This window comes from Schistocerca cancellata, chromosome 2, assembly GCF_023864275.1.
Source record: "Schistocerca cancellata isolate TAMUIC-IGC-003103 chromosome 2, iqSchCanc2.1, whole genome shotgun sequence".
Lineage (NCBI taxonomy): Eukaryota > Metazoa > Arthropoda > Insecta > Orthoptera > Acrididae > Schistocerca > Schistocerca cancellata.
In genome coordinates, this window is record NC_064627.1 from 331,234,502 (window position 1) to 331,256,422 (window position 21,921).

Consider the following 21,921-nt stretch of genomic DNA (forward strand, 5'->3'; position numbering starts at 1 on the left):
TAGCTATGTTTGGTAGCGTACCCTGCATAGTAATTAGACATCGTTTTTCGTAATTTCCCTTCCTAATGGATTGTAGTGAATTTTTCAGAAATCTTATGTAATGAATAGCAAGAAAAAAGTTTGAAGTTTTTGTGTCATAACATTTCGTGCGTCAAAAAAGTAGCCAATTAAGGTGGGCCGGAACAAACTATCTCCTCCATGTTAATTTTAGCAAGTAGAAGGCACATTTCTTCTAAAACGAGTAAACATATTACTCTCAAATTTGGACTACATGTGCGGTGAATATTTATCTTTATAGTTATAATGCCATGTTAAGGAATATTTATTGGTTCTTATTTTACAATTTTTTTAAACAGATGCTTATTTTTTGTCTAAAATATTGCACTTTTTCTTCTATAACTCTTGAATTATTCAATATTTTTTACAATTTGTTGTAAAACTGAAGGAAAAGAAGTAAAAAATATTGTGCATAAATTTCATTGATATACTGTTAACAGTTTTTGAGAAAATGTTCCCCAAAGACGAAAATTTTAAAGTTAGGGGTTAATGGCTTCCAAAGTTTTTTAATACATTTCTGCCCCATATGATGGATTATCAGCATCCTCTTCTTTTTTCAGAGTTAGTTTCCCTTTCACTGGTCTTTTCTTCCCCTTTGCTGCATGTTGTAGGCTTTTGTCTCTTCTTCCTGCACCTATTAGTCTTTCTTAATCAAAAAGGCACATTGTGGAAATGGTGTTGTGTCCTGGTTGGAAACCTAAACTTTTCAGCACATCACACTTGATAATATTTCCTTCATTGTATGTTGCCACTGCATAATACACTCCAAAGTGCAATGTTTTTACCTGTACAAACACTCTTCTGGGAATCCTAATCCAAATTAAATTATTTATTTTCATTTGGATTTTGTGTTTTCCCATAAACTTGGCTGTGATAAATCTCTGAATATGGGCTTAATTACGTCAAATACAACATTTGGTAAACTGTTTTTATGGGTGTATTCCTTTCTTGATTGGTACTTACACCATGAGTCATCACCTGAGAGGCACAGTGCATGCTGTGGGTGCTCATTTGTTGATGCAGTATGGAAAAATTATGCCCATACTGCTCACATGCTCAATGCTTCTTGTATTTTGCCTAATTGCACACTCATAATACCTCTCCACTCCATCAATTGCTTCATCTGTCAATCTTCCTCTTCCTCCATGGGTCTTACCATAACTACACTTCTGGGATCCTAATGTCTGCTTTAGTTTGCACAAGCAAGCCCCTTTGCGCTCCTGGACATGTCCAATGCACTCCTGTTTTTTAATGTGAATTTCATTTCCGTAAGGTTTGAGTTTCTCTACAGCTTTATATCCCTTGGAATCACCATATCCTAGATAGTTAGTGTATTGTACATTATACCACTCCTGTGATCTGGAAAAAAATTGCTTTCACTCCCTCTACTTCCATCGCTCCACTCATGCCGTGAAAATTTGCTTCACAACTTTCACTATGTTCATCTTTGGTATTGCCTTACATCTACAATGTTTTGTGAGAATAGCAACATAATTACTTTGCAACTGTCTCCACTGGTAGCTGTCACAACTCCATTAGAGATTTATGACCTCTATGTTGCCATGATCCATCTAAAGCAACAGGTATGTCTCTATAATTCCCATTATTTTTCACTCCTTCTTCAACTGCTTTCTCCATTGTTGCTTGAGCAATATCTTCAGCAGAAGATCCCACCAATTCATTATAAAATCCAAACTTGGTTGGTGGTTTTGGCAAGTTCATAATTCCACATAACATTGTGCCTGCAGCACTGCCATTGATAATGCAACGCAAGCCATACACTAGCCTAACATTTATATCATATGCCGTCTTTTCACTATTACCACTTCTGCACCATATTTGTTACACTTCAATAACATTTTACATGCCAAACCAATGTGTGAAGTTATTTTCAATTCCAGTTTTCTATCTTTGCAAACTTGGCATAATACAAAGTGCACACCAATTTGCAAGATACAGAGCACAGGATACGTAACTACTTAAGTGAAAGTGATACAGAGACACAAGTTGTACACATAAACAAAGTGTCAGCCACAGCAAACCAAAATAATCTATGCACACGGATCATTGCAAACCCTACAAACAATGCCAGTAGTCACGACAGAATGTAGAGTGTAAGTTTACAAGGCATACCACCAGAACCAGCACCTAATGCAAATACTGTAATTATGACAGCTATGAAAACACGGCACAAAATGCAAACAGCTTGTCTACTATATTTGCTGAGGAAGGTATATTAAGACACATTCAGTTCCCAACATTTATAAGTGAAGGTAAGAAGATGAATACTGTTGTATTTATTAGTGCTTTTCGACAGGTCTTAATTTCGGACAGAACGCGCCGGAAAGCATTCCAGCACCTCCCAGAGACTTTTTTTTTTCCTTTAACAGTTCAGCACCGGAGATCTGAAATAGTACACGTGTATTACATCACAACGTAACTATAATTTGCCGCTGCGCCAGCACAAGTGAACGTGGCAATGGATCGCCAACGTCATGTGATGGGGCAGGAGGTAATGTGTGTGTGTGTGTGTGTGTGTGTGTGTATGTGTGTGTGTGCGTACGCACGTACACTATACTCAAGATAAGTGGAGTATCATTCCAAAGTTGTGATGGGTACATGTCGCCTTTTGTTTACGACTGCCAACAACCTCAGCGATGTAGTAGCAAGGCGACGTCTCATGTTACGTGTGTCAATGAGAAATAAATAACGTAATGTGAACGTCTGTATAATGTGCTTTCACGAAATCATTTTATTCCATGTCGTAACTTATGTCATAGCTACTAATCAAATGTGCGTATGGAGCACGCATGACTAAAAGTTGGCAGCCTTTTGAGCCGATACGTCCCTTTGTCCACGGCACTCTTGACCTTTCAATCTTTATCTGCCCGCACCCCTGTTAGAGCACGGTTGACGCTATACAGTAGAGGGTAGCTCCCACAGGGGGCAAATTTGAACTCCCAATGCAGAACGGAGATGTATATTTTTGACCCATATGCCTGTTGTCTGTCTGCCCCAACGTAGTTCTCAAACGAAAGTACAAGTTTTAAAGTAGTTTTTTTTATTTGAAAGCTCGTTTAATCGGGATGGTTCTTAGCTATATTTCTGAAAGTCTGTTCAGCCGTTTAAATTTCATCAGCTATGTGAAGTAAAAATGTTTTCCGCCAGTGTGCTCTCTTGAAATACGATACGTAGTCCATAAGAACTACATCATGTTATGTACTATCAGATTGTAGAGCTCGAAAAGATGTACCTAAATAAAAGATTGCGGTTGAGCGATAATGATGATTTTTCTCTTCTTAAGTCGCCTGTTTCAGCACCTACAAAACAGAAAAAGTGTGATTGTGACTCAACTGTGAAAGATAAACTCATGCTCCCGCCGACCTTTTGTGGTTCTTTTTGAGGTCTACAATTCATTACTAAATCAAATGATTTTGCTCTAATAGTTTAAGCAGCGTACTGCAAAAAAGCGCTATGGCAGCCCACTTTCTTGCGACTTGACTTACAATTATAGCAAGAAGCTTATTTCTTGTGCTACCTAAAGTAGGTAAATATATACTAATAGATAGTAAATGAATATATCTGTGGGTTAAAGAAAGAAACATGTAAATCGCATAAGTGGTTCTCGAGTTATAATTGCCTATCTGTATGTCTGTTTGTGAATTTAGTCTTTGTAGTACACGATTCAGACAGGTCGTGTCTACGGCTTTTTCAATTTGAATCAATTTACCTTGTTAGCCATCGCTGCCTCACAGAGAAGCCAACAAACAATCCAACAGGCACTTTCGGAATTCACATTCAACAATATTACTCACTCACTCTATGTACGTCAGTCGCTTTCAGTTCACTTGTTCTGCTCAGAACCGACAGCATTGTTTCGGTTTGTTCGTAGTGTTTGTTTACTCATTGTGACTGTGAGTGGACACGCAAGTTTAATAGTTATGTATACCTCTACAAAAAGTAGTGACTTATTTAGACCTAAAAGACAAAAAGTTAGTGATAGCAATGAAAATCGCAGTTTAGATGTAGAATCCACGACTTCATTTGTGGCTGGAGAAGAAGATGCAAACAACAAAGCGTCGTCGTCGCTAAATGAAAATTTCTGTAAGTTGTTGGATATGGATACGGACAAAACGTCTATAGACAGTAATGACAATTGTAATGATGATGAAAAGCCAGATTGTTGGTCTATCGATAATGTACAGATTATAAAGCTAAAAGCCTGTGGTTAATTATTAAAAAAAAGCTAGGTTGCCAAGTCTGTAGAAGTGTATCTACATTAGGTGCTGAAAAAACGAAAGGGTTAAAAATGAGTGAGCAGTGGGTTTTAGGAATTGTAAGTTCATATGGGACAAATAAAAAAGATCAACCAATGTCTCTTAGGAAAAAACTATTTGATCACCGCACATCTCAAGCTCACGGTTTAGCGAACAAAATCCAGACTAATGCAGAAAAACATCACATTCAGAACTCAGTTGCTTCCATGGCAAAGGAACAAAAGTTGTTACTGAGCGTGTATTTTGCACAGCTTATAAGCAAGCAAAGTTAAATAGGTCGTTTTATGAGTTTGAGACAGATATTGATCTGCAAATTAAAAATTGTTTGGAAATGGGCCGAATACTACATTCAAATGTTGCTTGCTCTAATATAGTGCTTCATATTTCTGACCAGATGACATCAGATCTAATAAATAATTTAATAAAGAGTGACTTCAAATTTTCATTTCTTTTGGATCAAGCCACTTCTCTTTCAAACAAAAACTCTTTGATTGTATACTTTAGAACCTTGTTAAAAGGAATGGGAAACCCCATGACAATTTTTTGACACTTTTTGAGCTAAATGACACAAAAGCATCAGGCATCATGAAAGAACTTTTAAAGCAGTTTGAAACACTATGTCTAGGCTATGACTTTTTGAAAGACCATTTAATCGCTTTGATTTGCGATGGAGCATCTGTCATGTTAGGAAAAAATTCTGGCCTCGCAAAGCAGGTGATGGAAGTGTTTCCAAACTTATTCATCTGGCATTGTTTGAATCATCGTTTAGAACTCGCCGTGCACGACACGATAGAAGAAGTGGCGGGAATTAATCACTTTAAATATTCATGGATAAAGTTAGAAATATCTTCAGCTGATCTCCGAAAAACAGCAGGAAGCTGGCAGTTGTTGCTAATGGTTTGGAGCAAGAAATTTTAAAAATCGGTCGTGTGCTTGACACACGTTGGGTGGCCTCCAGTTTATTGGCAGTAAAAGCTGTATGGAAAGATTACAGGACTCTGTACAATCATTTTTTTAGAAGCATCAGAGGACACGATACGGGACTCAAAAAACGGTCTACTTACAAAGGGCTTTGTAATACATTGTCATCTACATCTTTTGTCTCCAGCCTAGCTGTAATGTATGGTGCCTTAGAAGAGTTGGCCGATCTATCACTACAGCTTCAAAGATCAAGTGTAAACCTTGTTTAAGCTCACAACGACTTTACACTTTTAATAAAAGTGTTTGAAAGTCGGGTTGATGCAATGGGACAACATGCAAATGTAGCTAACATTGCATTGGAAAATATTAACTTTCAATGTGTCGGACTCTCTGAAAGAACAAATATTTCTAAGATTTCTTATAAACAGTTTTATTGCAGCTTGGCAAATAATTTGTCATCCAGGTTGTTATCAACAGTAAGTGCATCTGAAACCTACGATGTTGTTATGAATGACATGAAGGTCATCCCAAATTCTGGCCTAAAAACATATCGAACACTTACAGAGAAAATGAGATTTTTCGACTGTGTGAAAGATTTAAGATTAATATCCCTCGTGAAATTATAGAGGACTTCAGGGAGTACAATCAGGATCTGAAACCAGTACTAAGCGGAGAAATGCCACCAATGTTCAAAAAATTCTTATCAGTACTAAACAGCACTGCAGTGTTGAGTGCAGAGTGTGAACGTGGCTTTTCTGCAATGCACTTAATTATGACAATTATCTTCACTCTACATAAGCACTGTTTGTAGTTTATTACTTCTGGGACCACCTGTAGCTAGATATGAACCTGGGCGTCATGTATAAAAGTCTTGGCTGGTGAAGGGATATCATTCTGCACTTGCTACACAGTCAAAAGCACGAAGTGATAAAGTGTATAATGAAGACAATATTGTATTATGGAAAAGTTTTTCTTAATCCATCGCAAACTGTTTGTGATTGATTTTGTTTGAAATAATTTCGCAATGCTTACTTTTTCTTCCTTTGTTTGAGCCACTGAGTATGAACTTAGTTAAAACTATGAGCTCAGTTAAAATTCAATACATCCTAAAAAGGTACTTTTTAACAATAAATATACAACGTATATTCTGTATAAGTGACTGGTCATATGCCACTGACTTTTGTCAGAATAACAGATGTTTGTCATTTTAAGTTAGTATGCTATGTTGAAAGTGTAATAAAATTTAAAGGGTAGTATTTAAACAAAGTTGTGTACCCTTAGGTCAAAGATATATACTGCATTTTGACAGGACTTGTTATTTTATGAACAAAGGGAAATTAAATTCATGTTTCAGACTACAAAATTGTAATCTCAAAATTAGCGCTGAATACGATTTATTATTAATGTGGTATTCTTGATTTGGAATCATGTGTAATTTTATCATAAATGAGTTAACAGGTCGATACTCAATCAGACTGACTCAGTTTATTGGTCATTAGCGTTTTATTTATTGAACGGCAAATCGAGCCAATAATCTACTGAGAGGCGGTATTCTTTAAGTTCTGAACTGGTGCTTGAAACAGTGTAACATCTTCGTGCAGCCCATTGAAGTAAAATTGTTTAAATAATGGTTTAATGTACAAACCAATTTTTTTATATACATGGTATGTTATTGGAGATGAAAAAGTAATTTTAACAGAGCTATAATGGAACTCAACAAGCTTTGATATTTTTGTAAAATATTCGACAAAGATGGATGATTGTTATAAGTGCGACCTTGATTGAAACGGTCGATTTCGCAGTGAAACTGATTTTAATTTAAGTGCATGATTATTTTTGTAATAATTCTCTAGCAATTCCAAATGCGTTGATTGCATTTCCTACAAGATGTATTCAATGTGTAAAACGTTTTTCGGCCAAATTGCAGCATATGTGTTAACATTTATGATAACAGGTGCCTTTTGATTGTTTGTAGTTTAATAAATAAATATTCAGTTTGCAGCAGCTACTCATTAAATATCTTTTTCTCAGTTCAGAAGCAGTATGGGATTATAGCAAAGAACACATCTGTAGTCTCTATGGTGAGTTTATCATTTTCTGATTATTATAATGGAATGTATAGCGCCACAGAACTTCCCAGTTTAATGGTTAATTTTGAATACAATTGGTCATTTTTTATCAGATCTCTCTTTAATTGCTGTTGCTAACAACAAAATCCCACGATCCTTGAATTTTCATAACTGTTTTCCAGCAATTAATTTTTGTATTTATTTGAGTAAATTATTTTTGTGTGAATCTGTGCTATAGACAGAGAAAGCATTTCTTTGGTTATGCTCACTGCGGGAACCAAGATATTGAAACATTTAAATTACATGGCATTTTCCACAACTATTGTTTTCATTTAGAAACAGTTCCCGTTGGTGCGTATTTTGTAGCCTGTGTTCTGTGTTTACAATAACGTATATTCAAGCAGAACAAAAGGTAGTGTTTATTGAGCAATTTGGTAAACAGTACTGACAATAGCTGAATACAATGCTTTGGCGTCGTGCAGCGTCACAACAGCAGTTGGGCCTACATTCCATATTGATTCAGAATTACTTTCCAAATTACAATTTTTAACAAGTTTCACTGGCATTTTCAAGCACGCTTCATGTTTTAGTTTGATTACAGAGAAATAATCAGTAGATGCAGAAAGAAAGAGACGGAACTGACTTTCTGAGGTAAGTGCAAAAGGCCTCTCCACACGACACCACCAAGAAGCGGTTCTCGGCGCGACAGGGCATTCAAAAGGCACAGATCAACATGCCACTAGAGTTGTGGCGATTCGTGGATGAGTCGTTCATTTGAACATAAGAATCGAATCGTGATACGGACGAATCGTCGTTCAAAAGAATCGTAAGAACGATTGCGTGTTTCCGAGTCGTGATGATTCCAAGTTAAACGATTCATCGATTCTTTAGTACGCTATGCTTCGAAGGCAACTTCCGAATCATGCCGGGTCGTGCCGAATGATAACGACCGCCAGATGGCAGTCAAGTGGAGGATGCGTGTGAACAAAGGAAGCAATTTTGAACCACCTTTCGCAAAAATCGACTCCTCTTTCCTGGCATACTGAAATAAAACAATAGATGCAATCAAATCAAACGAGACCTTTCATCAATTAAGGCATTACACGTATAAATCGCGAATCACACTTGTAACGTCATACGCATGTTTACTCATAAATAAACTATTTCTGGCATATCCTATAATGACACAGTTCGATTCTAACCCCATTGACAATTTCAGACTTGTCCTGCAATCTGTGAGTAAGATGTAGAACTTTTTGCATTCCTTAAGAATCGTGGCATCGCAGACTAGAATGAATCGTGAACGAATCGTAGGAATCGATTCGCAGTGTGTGATTGAACCGTAGGAATCGAATCGGGAAAAAGAATCGTGTTGCCCAACTCTACATGCCACCAGTGGCAACGTGTGCTGCTGTTCCTGTGAGCGGTTTTAATGCCGCCGCGACCAGCTTTGATGCTGCCGCCATTGTTACTACTATGCTGAAGTTACGTGCTGATTGTTCATATGCGGCGACCCGCTGCTTGGCCCGGTCAGCGGCGCCACGGAGTAGAGATGTGTCAAGGCCGCCAAAAATTACAAATAACAATAGTGGTTTTTCAGTTCAATTTTTAACACAGAGTCTCATGTTAATAAATGGTAAAGACCTTTCTCTTTGGCTAGTAACATAGAAACTACTTAATTATTTTACGAGTGTAAAAGTAAGTCATAGATATTTTTTATTCTATTAACAGCATTTTACATTTAGAAGCGAATTTATTTATTACATTTATAAATAAAACTTGTGATTTCTTTTTCACCCACTATCGGGAAAGTTTCAAATGACAAAAGCCGACTGAAGAACATTGCATATAGTCTTTCCCCATGGCAGGGTAATATGATGTGGGGAGGAGAGGAGAGGAGGGAAATTACGGCAGCCTCAAGGTGAGGAGGGGTAAATGTTTTATCTGTATCGTAAATTGTTATCAACCCAGGTGCGACGCAACGATCAGCTGCTATGGTACAAAATGCCCATGGAATTAACGTTTCGTGAAGACGTGGGAAATCGGAATAGTACAAGATCCAGATGGAGCAGGAATATCTTCATTGTCATTAACCGCTAAATGCCTTGTTGATTAATACTGAACACACGTTCATAGAGCAGCTACAAAGCAACTGTTCGAACGTTGCAGCTGGCAGCATTTGAAAACATGATGTCATAGTCACGAAGACTACCAACTTGTGCCAATACATATGAAGCAGAACTATGGAGCAAAGTGACACTGGTACGGCGGCAGGCGGTGGCAGCTGTTGTTTATACTGGAACCTTGTGGTGTTTTGTTTTTGATTAGAAGATATTATGGTTTAAAAACCTGAATTTCAGAACAGTGTTTTCTAAAAAATGATTTCTCATTGTAAGTCTTATCACAAGTCTCTCTCTGCGGCAGGCGAGGGATTGGGAGGGGGGGTGGGTGGTAGAAGGGGACGCGATCCGGAACCTAAAAGTTTAGAAATTAAGCACTGCTTTTCGACATGTGTTTCCTAGAAATTGGACGGAAGCACAAAAGAACAGATTTGTTGTTGGGTACACACAAGGCAATGTACTTTTGTGGGCGACCGAGGTAGCTGAGCATTGTGCGGCATATTTACAATTTGAACGGGCATTTCTTGACAAATGCTGGTCAGAAGCCGTACAGGAGAGACTTAGGCGAAAGGTTTTTTAACCCCCCTCCCCTTTTAATAGCAAAAATGGTAGCTTGTGAGGGTATTTTGAGAAGTATCTCAGTAAAACACGTTACTGGACGAATCCTATTTCTCATGTTGATGTTTTAAAAATTTTAAAAAGTCGTTTGCCATCACACACTCGTGAGAAATTAATTACCATACCAGAACACGGCACAGAATATTTTCTATCCATTTTATATTCAATCGATCAAATATATGAGGAGAAAATAATAACAAAAATGGAGAATCAGATAGCCAAACACCACAACAACATAACTCAAGTAGTCAATACAAAAAGCCAGACACGAACATACAGATAGGCTGGTACACGCAACTGCAAGGATACATTAACCATGGTAATATATACGGGAATGGAAATGGCAGGAACAACAGATTTAAACAAAACGTTCCATATAACAGGAACGATTATCATCCACAAGCTAATTTCAATCCCTCCTCTCAAAACTATACACTGCGCGTAAATAAAAACAGTCAGCCATACCAAAGGCTGGCGCGAGGCAACAACAATACCATGCCGCACGCTGTACCGCTGCCAACTTTTACCCAGCAAAATCACAATATGGCAATATTCCATAACAGCCATATTGACACATGAGAAAGCATGTCGCGAACTGGAAATGATACACACTGGGGAAACAATCACATGGTACAACTAACAGAAATTGTCCCATGTACCAAAGTAGATCAGACTACACCGCAGGAAAATGCGTATAAACGTAAGTAATTTTCTTATTTTGTAAGCAAAGACAAACATTTGAAAAGAAGGAAGTGTAAAAACACAGCTTCACATGAAGCGAAATGCAAACTGGAGCAGCATACGGCTCAGCTGTGCATGCTCAACAATGCATACTAATGTCAGCACTAGGGAAGAGACACTGACCTTGCGCTAGCACAACAGGCTAACTCGTGGTGCAACCAAAATGAAAGGCGAAGCTACACAAGTATCAAACCCAATTTCAAAATAAATAATAACATGTAACAATTGTATTTACTATCAGGGAATGAAAGAATGTAATATTACAATTATATAATCATGCAAAGTTGCGTCAATACTAAGATACATACATTGTAACTAGAATTACAAGAAATCATTACAACGAAACATACAGGACTTGTTAGCTAACAAAAAAAGATAAGATACCGTAGATGTCAAAGTAACTTTCTTTGCCGGGGAAATAATTAAAAGGAATACAAATACAAGTTAATATATATAGAAACAAATAAGAATGAAATATGAAAAACGTCTACGAACGAATGTGATGATGGAGTATATGAGTGGCCTATGAGCTATGAAGCACAATTAGTTTTTAAGTTAGTTATAAGTTTTTTATGTTGGAGCGACCAGTGCATCAACATGGTGCAGAAGAACAGATTTATGACGGCTGTTACAGGTACCAAATGAAAAAACGGGCCGCACCTCAAAGAAATGATTTAGTTATTAGTATGTCTATTTGTATATTTTGGTCATCAGACAAATGAAGAATAAAAATATACATCGTCACAGTGCAACTACAAAACATTTACCCATATCTACTGACTACAAAGTGCACACAAACACAGAGGCATGTGACCTCAAATAAAACTATTCAATTCATATCGCGTCACATGCGAATATAAACGATGACATTTCCACATAATCATATAGAGATAAGCATGAGGTAATGCAAAAACTTTTGCGTTACGGTCACAAAGCTACACATAAACAATTATAAGTAACACAATGGTATATAGTACATGAGTTGTTACTACGTTTCGGTTCCATGAAGAAGGAGTAACCTGATAAGTGATTTAAGAAAGGACGAATAGCATTTCCTTAGTAATCCATAAACCAGTCGAATAGTATTCCTTATTCCCTCCCCAACACAGGAGGCGGCGCCAAAGCGTAGTTAAGCCAGCAACGCGTAATGTAGAATCCTGATGTAAATGGTTTTCTCCATTTCGCCCTAGGAAAATAATAAACTCTCGTAATTGATGTATGCATACTGAAAAATAAAATGTGGGTGCACTAAATGCATATATGGTAACACGATAAAATGGAATGTAAATAAGTTATTTGTATTTATGTAAAAAGGATTTTTTTAAGTTAACAAACAAACTATACTAACCAGCAACTATAACTAAAAAAGGAATTTTCTAATGTTTTAGTATTTAAGAATTTTCTATGTTTGATATAAATAATGGATGGAATGTCAGCCTTAGATGTAAGCCATTGTAATATGCATTGTTATGTCAAAATGTTTATGTGAATTTTAAGTGTATATCAAGCCATATGTAAAAAATGAATTTGAAAAACTAACAAAAAAAGGAAAAAATCTCAAGGACTAAGAACAATTCTCACGTCAAAGTGAACAAAAATATAGACGGTGGTATCCAAACGCTTGTGCAATAGTGCAACAAATCAATTGTGGTAATGTCATGCTACTCAACGTCTGATATATCACTCAGAAAACTACAATTGTGCAAGCATCACTTACCTTGATGTCGGGTGTTGATGTGCAGTATTCACCCCACTGAAAATGTGGACACATTGGAGAAAATCCTCCCCAGGCTGTATCAAAGGTGAATTATCTGCCTCAGCATTCGTTCTTGGAGAGTACACTCACATGCAACACACTCACAATGGAAGACCATGCCACCACAAATTATTCAACAGATAGTACGGCACTCAGAGTGAAAGTGACACTAAAGCAGGAGTGGAAGTATGAACGACCATACACAATAATGCGTTGAGCATTAACAGCTCTTGCACAGACAACAAACATATTTTGTGCGCATTCACACAGAGACTGGCAATGTTGCCAAAAGGACAAGTACCTGCTCTCGCAGCGCTCTCATGTAAATACTTAGTGAATTATCATTCTGTATGTAAGTTGTGTATTTCCTGCAAGATAATGTGCAAGCAAGACAAGCTGACATCTCCAACCCAAAATACAAAGAAAAATAAGCCGACAAATAAAGGTCATTGTACCCCTTTCGGCAAAAATTTAGATTAAAGCTATACGGGTGTATACAAAACACTGTGCACCTCCACTGCATGTCACTGCGCATTGTGGGGGCAATTGTATAGGTACATAAAGGAAAAGCCTCGACACGCTACGATAAAAGTTATTACCAATGACAATAAACACTAGCGCTGCCACTTAAGCGTTGGCAAATAGATAATTTGCTATGCCGGAAGCCAAAAGACAAATGATGGAAACATTTTACAGTTTTTTTAACAGTTATTAGAGAGACTGTCCTTGGTTATAATGGTGAGAAGATGTATTTATTGTGATACAGTATGTTGTCTGAATAATAATTTTTTGAAAATATGGAGTCTGAGAGTTCATTTTTGTGCAAAACCACGAAAGAGTTATTTTCTTCTGCGCATTATCCCAATGTCATGTCACTGTAGCTGCCTGTGTCAGAAAAGGAAGTCAGATTAAGAATCAATATTGTACATATGGTCAAGAATGAGAACTAATTATGGCAGAAGGAGAACCATTTAACCAACTTGTGTAAATCTCAAGCATAAAGCTAATACAGGAATCGATGTAAGTTAAAAGTGAAAGACATTGCATTTGCGGGGAGGGAAGACATGAAAATGCATATTTACGAACCGGATAACTTTTCTATATATATATAACATATAAAATTATATCCAATAAAAAAGACCAACACAAGGACAATTATGGAAAAATGAAAACCAGCTGTGCACTGCTAAAGCATTACTATCAGACAATAGACCACAATTTCTGCAAGATTTATGCAGTTTAAGTAGATGTACAAAATTAAATGGTATAAAATTTTCAACCTACTTCTCACTATGAAATATGAGTGATAGAGTAATGACAGAAATTAAGACTGCAAAACTTATTGTAGGAAAAAACACACTGCATGGATGGAAAAGTGGATCCATTTACTTGATAGGAGGTTTAGTATTTGCCAAAACTAATGTAACATCCAGTAGAATGACTGAAGACAATCATAAATTTCTACGTGTACATCGTAGTCCATCTGAAGTTGTTATGATAGTCCACATTAATGAATGTAAGCTTATTGGTAAACCAAAGAAAACTGTAAGAATGAGGGTGGTTTGAAAAGTCTGGTAATTTCAATGAAGGATGGAACATTTTTGTTGCATCTCTTTGGTTGGTAAGCTTGATTACTCTAAGGACCATATAAAGAATTTCAAAAATGTTTATTGCAAAGTTCATTGTGAACAGCTGTCTTAATTGATCAGTGTGATGACTGCAACTGAAACCAGAGAAAACTAAGTTTTGTGCTATCACTAAAATTTTCGTTTCAAGGGTTTGACTGCCACACAAATCAATACAGAATTGAATGAAATTCATGTGACTCTGCACCATCATTGAAGATAATTTACTTTTGGATTAATTTATTTCTGGTTTAACGAACTCAAAATATGGTCGGACAAGCAACAAAGATAAAGTGTACTCCAGCTATCTAATTGAGGCCACCACAAAAGAAACCATTGACAAAATCCATACTAGGGCAATGCAAGACAGCAAAAATAAATAAATAAATATTGGAACTGCTTAGATTGTAGACATGTCAACTGAGAGATTGCATAATATCTTGCACAGAGAATTGGCTATGTAGAAGCTGTGGACGAGTAGGGTGTGCGATTGCTTACAAGAGGCAAAAAGCACATCTGTCACAGCATTTCAACACAATGTTTGGCAATGTTTAATCACAATCCGCAAGACTCTTTGTGCCAATTTGTGTGTGTTATTGAAACCTGGACCATCATGACATGTCAAAATGAAAACAGCAGTAAAAACACTGAACAAAGGCTTGTGAAAGTTCATCAAAGAAGGCAAAGGCCATTTTTTCAGCTGTTAAGGTAATGAGCAATGCTTTTTGAGATTCCCAAGGAAAAATCTTCATAGATTACATTGAAAAAGGCAGAACCATTACCGAACCCTATTCTGCTTCTTTACTGGGTCATTTGAAACTTGTGTTGTTTGAAAAAAGACCAAGATCGGCATGCAAAAAAAAATGCTCTTTCTCCAGGATAATGGACCATCCCACACATCAGTGATAACAAAGGCGAAACTAATGATCTGGTCTCTGAATTGGTTCCCCATCCACCATATTAACCCCAAGTGACATTTTCAGTTCCCTAACTTGAAACTGACTTGCTTGGAAAAAATTTTCATCAACGAGAAAACTATAGTTCCAATCATTGAGTATTTTTCAGAATCATGTGCAGTTCGAATTAAAATTGAGACCAGTTGCCTGTATGCTCATATGTTTTCAGTAAAGGTTTGTCATAATATAATACTTCACATCAAATTCAAGAAAGTCAAGTGAAGTAATCTACATTGCACTGTCACTAATGGTGTTGTTTGTAGCTATGGAGTGTGATTCTGTATAGTCAACTTGTGAAGAAGGCAGTGCTGGGAAACTGATGTTTAAAGAAGCTGTAAAGAAGCAGTACATAATGAAGTAATGAAGCTGTAGTAACAGAAGTATATATTGAGTTATACAAACTAGTGACGTACTCATGAAATGATATTAAGTGGAAGTTGTAACAAGGTAATAAGGAATTTAGTAATGAAGAACATGATAACTACGTAATGCAGCAGTTGTTAGGGACTGTGTTTAATGTGTATATAATTTTGCTAATGCATTTCATTACCTTGAATACTAGTTTCAGTATCTTACATTATAAATATGTCTTATGTCACTTGCATGATATCATATATAAACACTAACAATTTGATGCTACATGCAATAACTCTTGTTTTGAATGATGACTTCTGAATAATGCATAGTAAATGCCTTGTCACTGGCCAATGAATGCCAATAATTACAGTAATGAGATGAGTTATGAATATGCTATGCCATTAATTACTGTAATTAGATGACTTATGAATAATGTTCTGTAATAATTACTGTAATGAGATGACTTATGATGCCAGTGATTGCTGTAATGTGATGACTTATGCATAAATGCTATGCCAATAATTTCTGTAACTAATATTTTGTTATACTCTATAAATGCTATGCCAATAACTACTATAATTAGATGACTTATGCATAAATGCTATGCCAATAATTAACTCATTTTGAATTATGACTTCTGAATAATGCATAAAAAATGCTTTGTAACTGGCCAATGAATGCCAATAATTAGTGCAATGAGTAATACTCCATATATATACCACTTAAATGCTGTGTAATTAGCCAATGAATGCCAATAATTATTCAGATCGGTTGATACACTAGTGTAATTCTATGATGACTAGCATAAGACTTAATGTATCCTTCACCTTCTGACCTAATTACCAGTAATTACTGCAATATCCGTATGTCCTGTCCATCCTCGTGGTCATGGAGCACTATATTTGGTTTTTGCACTAACTCTACATTGATGTAAGAGTGTGGATTCTACAAGGGTATGGTGTTGACATATCAAGCTGTCCACCACCTTGAACGATGGAGATGTTATTATGGTCCTACTGTTTGGTGTACCTAATGTACTACCAAAATGATAACATTGAATATTAATACAACATTTCAGAGTCTTGGCTACACTGATAAATACTTCAGGGAAGAGAACTTCAGATTGTCTCACTTGGTGTTGTGCTTCTGTAGAAAGATATGGACTTTCAGTGCAGCTACATGCAACCAACTGTGCTACAACCATGATGCTATCCTTCCCATTCCTTTCCTAGTTCTCGTGAAAATGATAGACTTTTACAGTTCGTGTGCACTTCATTTCATTTGTTACTATGATCAGTTGTCCTAAATATGCTAAAGATTTTTATAGTGCATGGGCACTTTATTTCTTTTCTTAATGTATTCAGTACTTGTACAATGCTAAAGACTTTTACAGTGCATGTGCACTTTGTTTCATTTGTTAATGTATTCAGTTCTTGTATAAAATGCTGAATGCTTATACAGTGCGTGAGCACTTAATTTCATTTGTTAGTATGATCAGTTGTCCTAAATATTCTAAAGACTTTTACAGTGTGTGTGCACTTTATTTCATTTGTTAATGTTTTCAGTTCTTGTAAAAAAAATGCTAAAGACTTATACAGTGTGTGTGCAATTCATTTCATTTGTTAATATGATCAGTTGTCGTAAATATGCTGAAGACTTTTATAGTGCGTATGCACTCTATTTCATTTATTAATAAGTTCTGCACTTATCAAAAACGTATATACTCTGTGACTGTAGACTGAGTAACTAAATAGATTATAGAAAAATTTGTTGCTCATGGCAAGTCCAATTGACTCACCATTGCTGCCAAATTCTTGCCCCCCCCAGTGGAGCGTTATGTAAGAGGTCCATGATTAAGGAATTTGTTGCCAGTGCACTCGAGCAGATGTACATAATTTCGATGGATTGCTCACGTGCTACATGCGATATGTAAGCTATAAGAGAATCCGAAACCAAAGAGCAGTGTTGACTGCAGTAGTAACTGTGTAGCAGTAGCAGTAAGTAGTTGCTAGCGAGCAGTCGTGTGTATCGAGTTGGCTGGGCCGGTCGTGGTGGAGCGATGGCGGAGCCTCAGCGATATAATATAAGGTAAAAGCAGCCTCGCGCATGTGTGCTATTGTTATGTCAAGCCCCATGTAAATGTTTTTAAAAAATATCTTAATAATAATCTTTCTTATAAAAAATTACCTTTTGATAATCATTCATCTCAATTTAAAGAACTTACTAATTTCTCCAATCCATGGTCATCCCGATTATTGTAAAGAAAAATCAGTTGTTCCTTTTTATACATGACAAATCTATCGGCCAGCATTGCACAGGGCTGTGCCAGAAAAATTTCTTATAGGAGCAGATATATACGCGTTATCCAGCGACCTTATTGAGGTAAGAATTTTCAATTTATTCAGAATGATCTTTCAGGGCCATGATGCAGCGCTGCTGACGTCCAAAATTCACCAGTTAAAATTCACAATCAATTATTGAAAGGTTATAAGTGAGTCGCAATTTAATTGAGAGGTTAGTCACATTGTATTATTGGTAGGTTACGGAACTTTTCTGTTGGGAGGTTACAAGCTGTACTTTGCATGTTAATCTTAGGATTACCAATAATCAGTGTCCCTCCTAGGTTGTCAAAATACATTGCTGTTTCACGTTTCTCTGTTTCGTTCTACAGCGATATATCCCTTCAAGAGATGCATGAAACAGTCTCAGGGATAGTCATCATGGTACCATCATAGTTTGTCTGTGTATCTGTGCTGTCGTTTGTTTTATCTGTGACACCTATTTCTGATTTATGTCGTTTTTCTGCTAGCTGCACAGTTGACGCTTCGTTTTCATTTATCTGTTCGTCCAAAACACCACCATCATGGCTAATTACATCTTCTGTATTACGATCATCAATGGGTAATTTTTGGTTAGCCATTTTCATCGTGCTAGCAATTACCAGAAAAATTAAGAAAAATCAGTAGAAAAAATTTTATGTAAATAAATATTGCATCTGAAACCTTCAACTTCGTATGAATTGTGTTTCAATAAATTCCTGTCAATTTGTCTAAAAGTATTATGACACAAATGATTGAAATTTTTGTATTAATTTACAGTATACTGACGAGTCAAAGTTTGGTATGATTTTTGATCCTTCACACACACACACACACATATATATATATATATATATATATATATACCCAGCACGGTTACAAAAACTATATGATATCAAAACCAGGATATATATATATATATATATATATATATATATATATATTAGCTCCTGGTTTTCATATCATATAGTTTTTGTAACCGTGCTGGGTGGCAGCCTAACAGCTAACACAAAGAGTATGAACCAGCATGAAATTTACGTAATGAGAGATAATTGTTATTCCAGTACTGGAATCAAAGCATGAATTCTTGTTGAAACTAAATTGGTGCCATGAACAGTCTTCCATGCAGTGTAACAAAAATGCACTGCAACATACTGAAGTCACCCACTATATTTTGCAGTGAACTTGGTGCTTAACAAAAGGCAAATTGTTCGATTATTACATTTATATATATTTAATGGAAAACACTATTAAGTTACGCTGATATTAATTTACCTCTAGTTTTCTGTGGTTGACAATCATACAGACGATCCACTAAATCTTGATGAATAGCACATACATGTTGTCTTGCAGGATGGAAGAAGTTACTGCCTCTACTTATGATTGCAGGATTGTGAACGAATATTGGTGTAACAAATAAAATATTCTTGTGGTTATGATAACTCTTAAAACACACACACACACACACACACACACACACCCACACACACACACACACACACACACATATATATATATATATATATATATATATATATATATATATATATATATATGTGTGTGTGTGTGTGTGTGTGTGTGTGTGTGTGTGTGTGTGTGTGTGTGTGTGTGTGTGTGTTAAGAGTTATAAACACAACAATATTTTATTTGTTACACCAATATATATATATATATATATATATATATATATGTGTGTGTGTGTGTGTGTGTGTGTGTGTGTGTGTGTGTGTGTGTGATAAAAGTGCATATATATATATATGCACTTTTATCACACATAGCATTTACTGGTACTACATACATTCTTGACACATGAGTAAAAATAATATGTCGTTTTTGTGTAAGATTTAAAACATAAGTACTCTCAAGTGAAACTGAAACAAAGTTGTTAAAAAATTGAATATTCTCCAGATATTGCTCCTTTGTTACAAAGATAATTTTAAAAGCCTGTCTTTGCTGTCTTCTGAGACAATGTACAAATTTCTTGTTACTAATGAAGAAAAGAAAACATTAATAGAAATTAATAATGACAAAAAATAAAAGGTATGATACTGGGAGCTAGTTGCTTGGGTTTTACACATGCCAAAATATATGCAATGTTTAAAAGAATTGTCAGCTGTTCCATAGCCTGACTTATGAAGCAATGATCTATCATGGTGTATCAAATAGTTGCCCTTACGAAATGTGAGCAAGTTGAAGATTAAAAGAAAAATGCCACAAGCACAAACAGTCTGTCAAGAACGTCAAACTATACCTTGTCAGTCAGTTTGGGGTGGTGGCATTTTACTTTTTATCTTCAACTTATCCGAGATGGAGTTGGCAGTTATGTGTGCATAACGTGTGCTTGCTTGTGTGTATGAATGGTGTGTGTCTCTCTTTCACTGATGAAGGCTATGGCCAAAACCTTCATGTAAATGTCTTTTAATTGTGGCTGTCTGCAACTTAATATGTCTTCTTCATGGTAAGTAGCACTCTGTCTTTTCCTACATTGTTGACATTCCTACCACGAGTTTGACATAATATTACATTAGTATTCACTAATCTAAATTTAAAATGTACCTGTAAAAAAATCCTATCATGAACAGATAGCATTTATTATATTTACAGCTTCATACGATAAATCCAAAATTAAGTGGATGGAAGCTGTTGTAGAGCTCCAAATGGTATCAGACCTGAAGCAAATTACTTATGTTCCAAATTTCAAGTACTATAAGTTTACAGGAATACCTTTGTTAATTTCTGTCAGAGTTTCTTGCACATTGTTCTATTTAGTCCAGTCAATATAAACTCATTTTTCATGGTACGTTATCACCTGAAATCATTAGTACAAAAGCATCACTGCCAATTTAATTCCAAAACAAGAGGTAAGCAAACACTATCCTGAAAATAAAAATTACAGAACTGTTATTTAATGGAAAATGTCATTCAGCATTTTGAATAACCGTGTTATAAATTTGTCAGCATTATCATTTGCTTTTTTATATTTACTAAACTGTTTTATTCTTAGCACCATAGCTTTTACATAAATTCTAGAAAATGTTGCCTCAAATCATGTAGTTTTTTGGTACAGTGAAAATTCTCACTTGTAGTCTCAACATATGAATACTTCACAATTTACCAATATCTGTTATGTCAGTTAGTATTATACTTACAGTAATTAATGACATAGCATATTCATAACTCATCTCATTACTGTAATTATTGGCATTCATTCGCCAGTGACAAGGCATTTATTATGCATTTTTCAGAAGTCGTCATTCAAAACAAGAGTTATTGCATGTAGCATCAAATTGTTAGTGTTTATATATGATATCATGCAAGTGACATAAGACATATTTAAAATGTAAGATACTGGAACTAGTATTCAAGGTGTTTAGTCCAATAATACGTAGATATAATGGATTCAATACATCAGAGAAATTTGTATTACATTTAGGACTAGAAATATATCTTAAACTGGTAGCATTATTTAGTTGTATACTGGTAATAGTTGGGACTGGTAATTTTTTTGTGTGCTAGCAATGCATTGCGTTGGGATCGATAATTAATTGCTGGTGTATGAAAATATTTGCTTTTGACCTATTGATCATGAAAAGCTTCTCCTGGAAAAAATACTGTACAAAGTGGATTACTGAGCTGAAAGAAGACATGTATTCGTATTATGCTGAAAAGAAGTAAACTTCGAATTAACAGGTAATGAAACGTGTACTTAATATGTATGTACTCTAGCTGTCTCTCCCAAAACATTCAGTCATTATACTAGGCGACATAGACATACTGTCAAAAGGAACTGCAACAAATACTTAAATAACTACATAGCATATCTTAACTAATAGAAATTATATAAACTCCATCATTATCATCATCTGCAAAGAAAAACTTTATTATTCATATTACCATAACTTCATATAACTATTCATCATCATTTATTATTATCTGCAAAAAAATAGACACTTCATTATTCATATTACCATTTACTTCATACAACTATTCATAGTATAGAGTTTCTTACTTCTAGCATATTTCATCCCTAAAATTAACATGTGTAGTTCTGTCTGACAGCCTGCAATAATCGCCTCGTATTCTGAAAGAAAAATAATTAGTCAAGA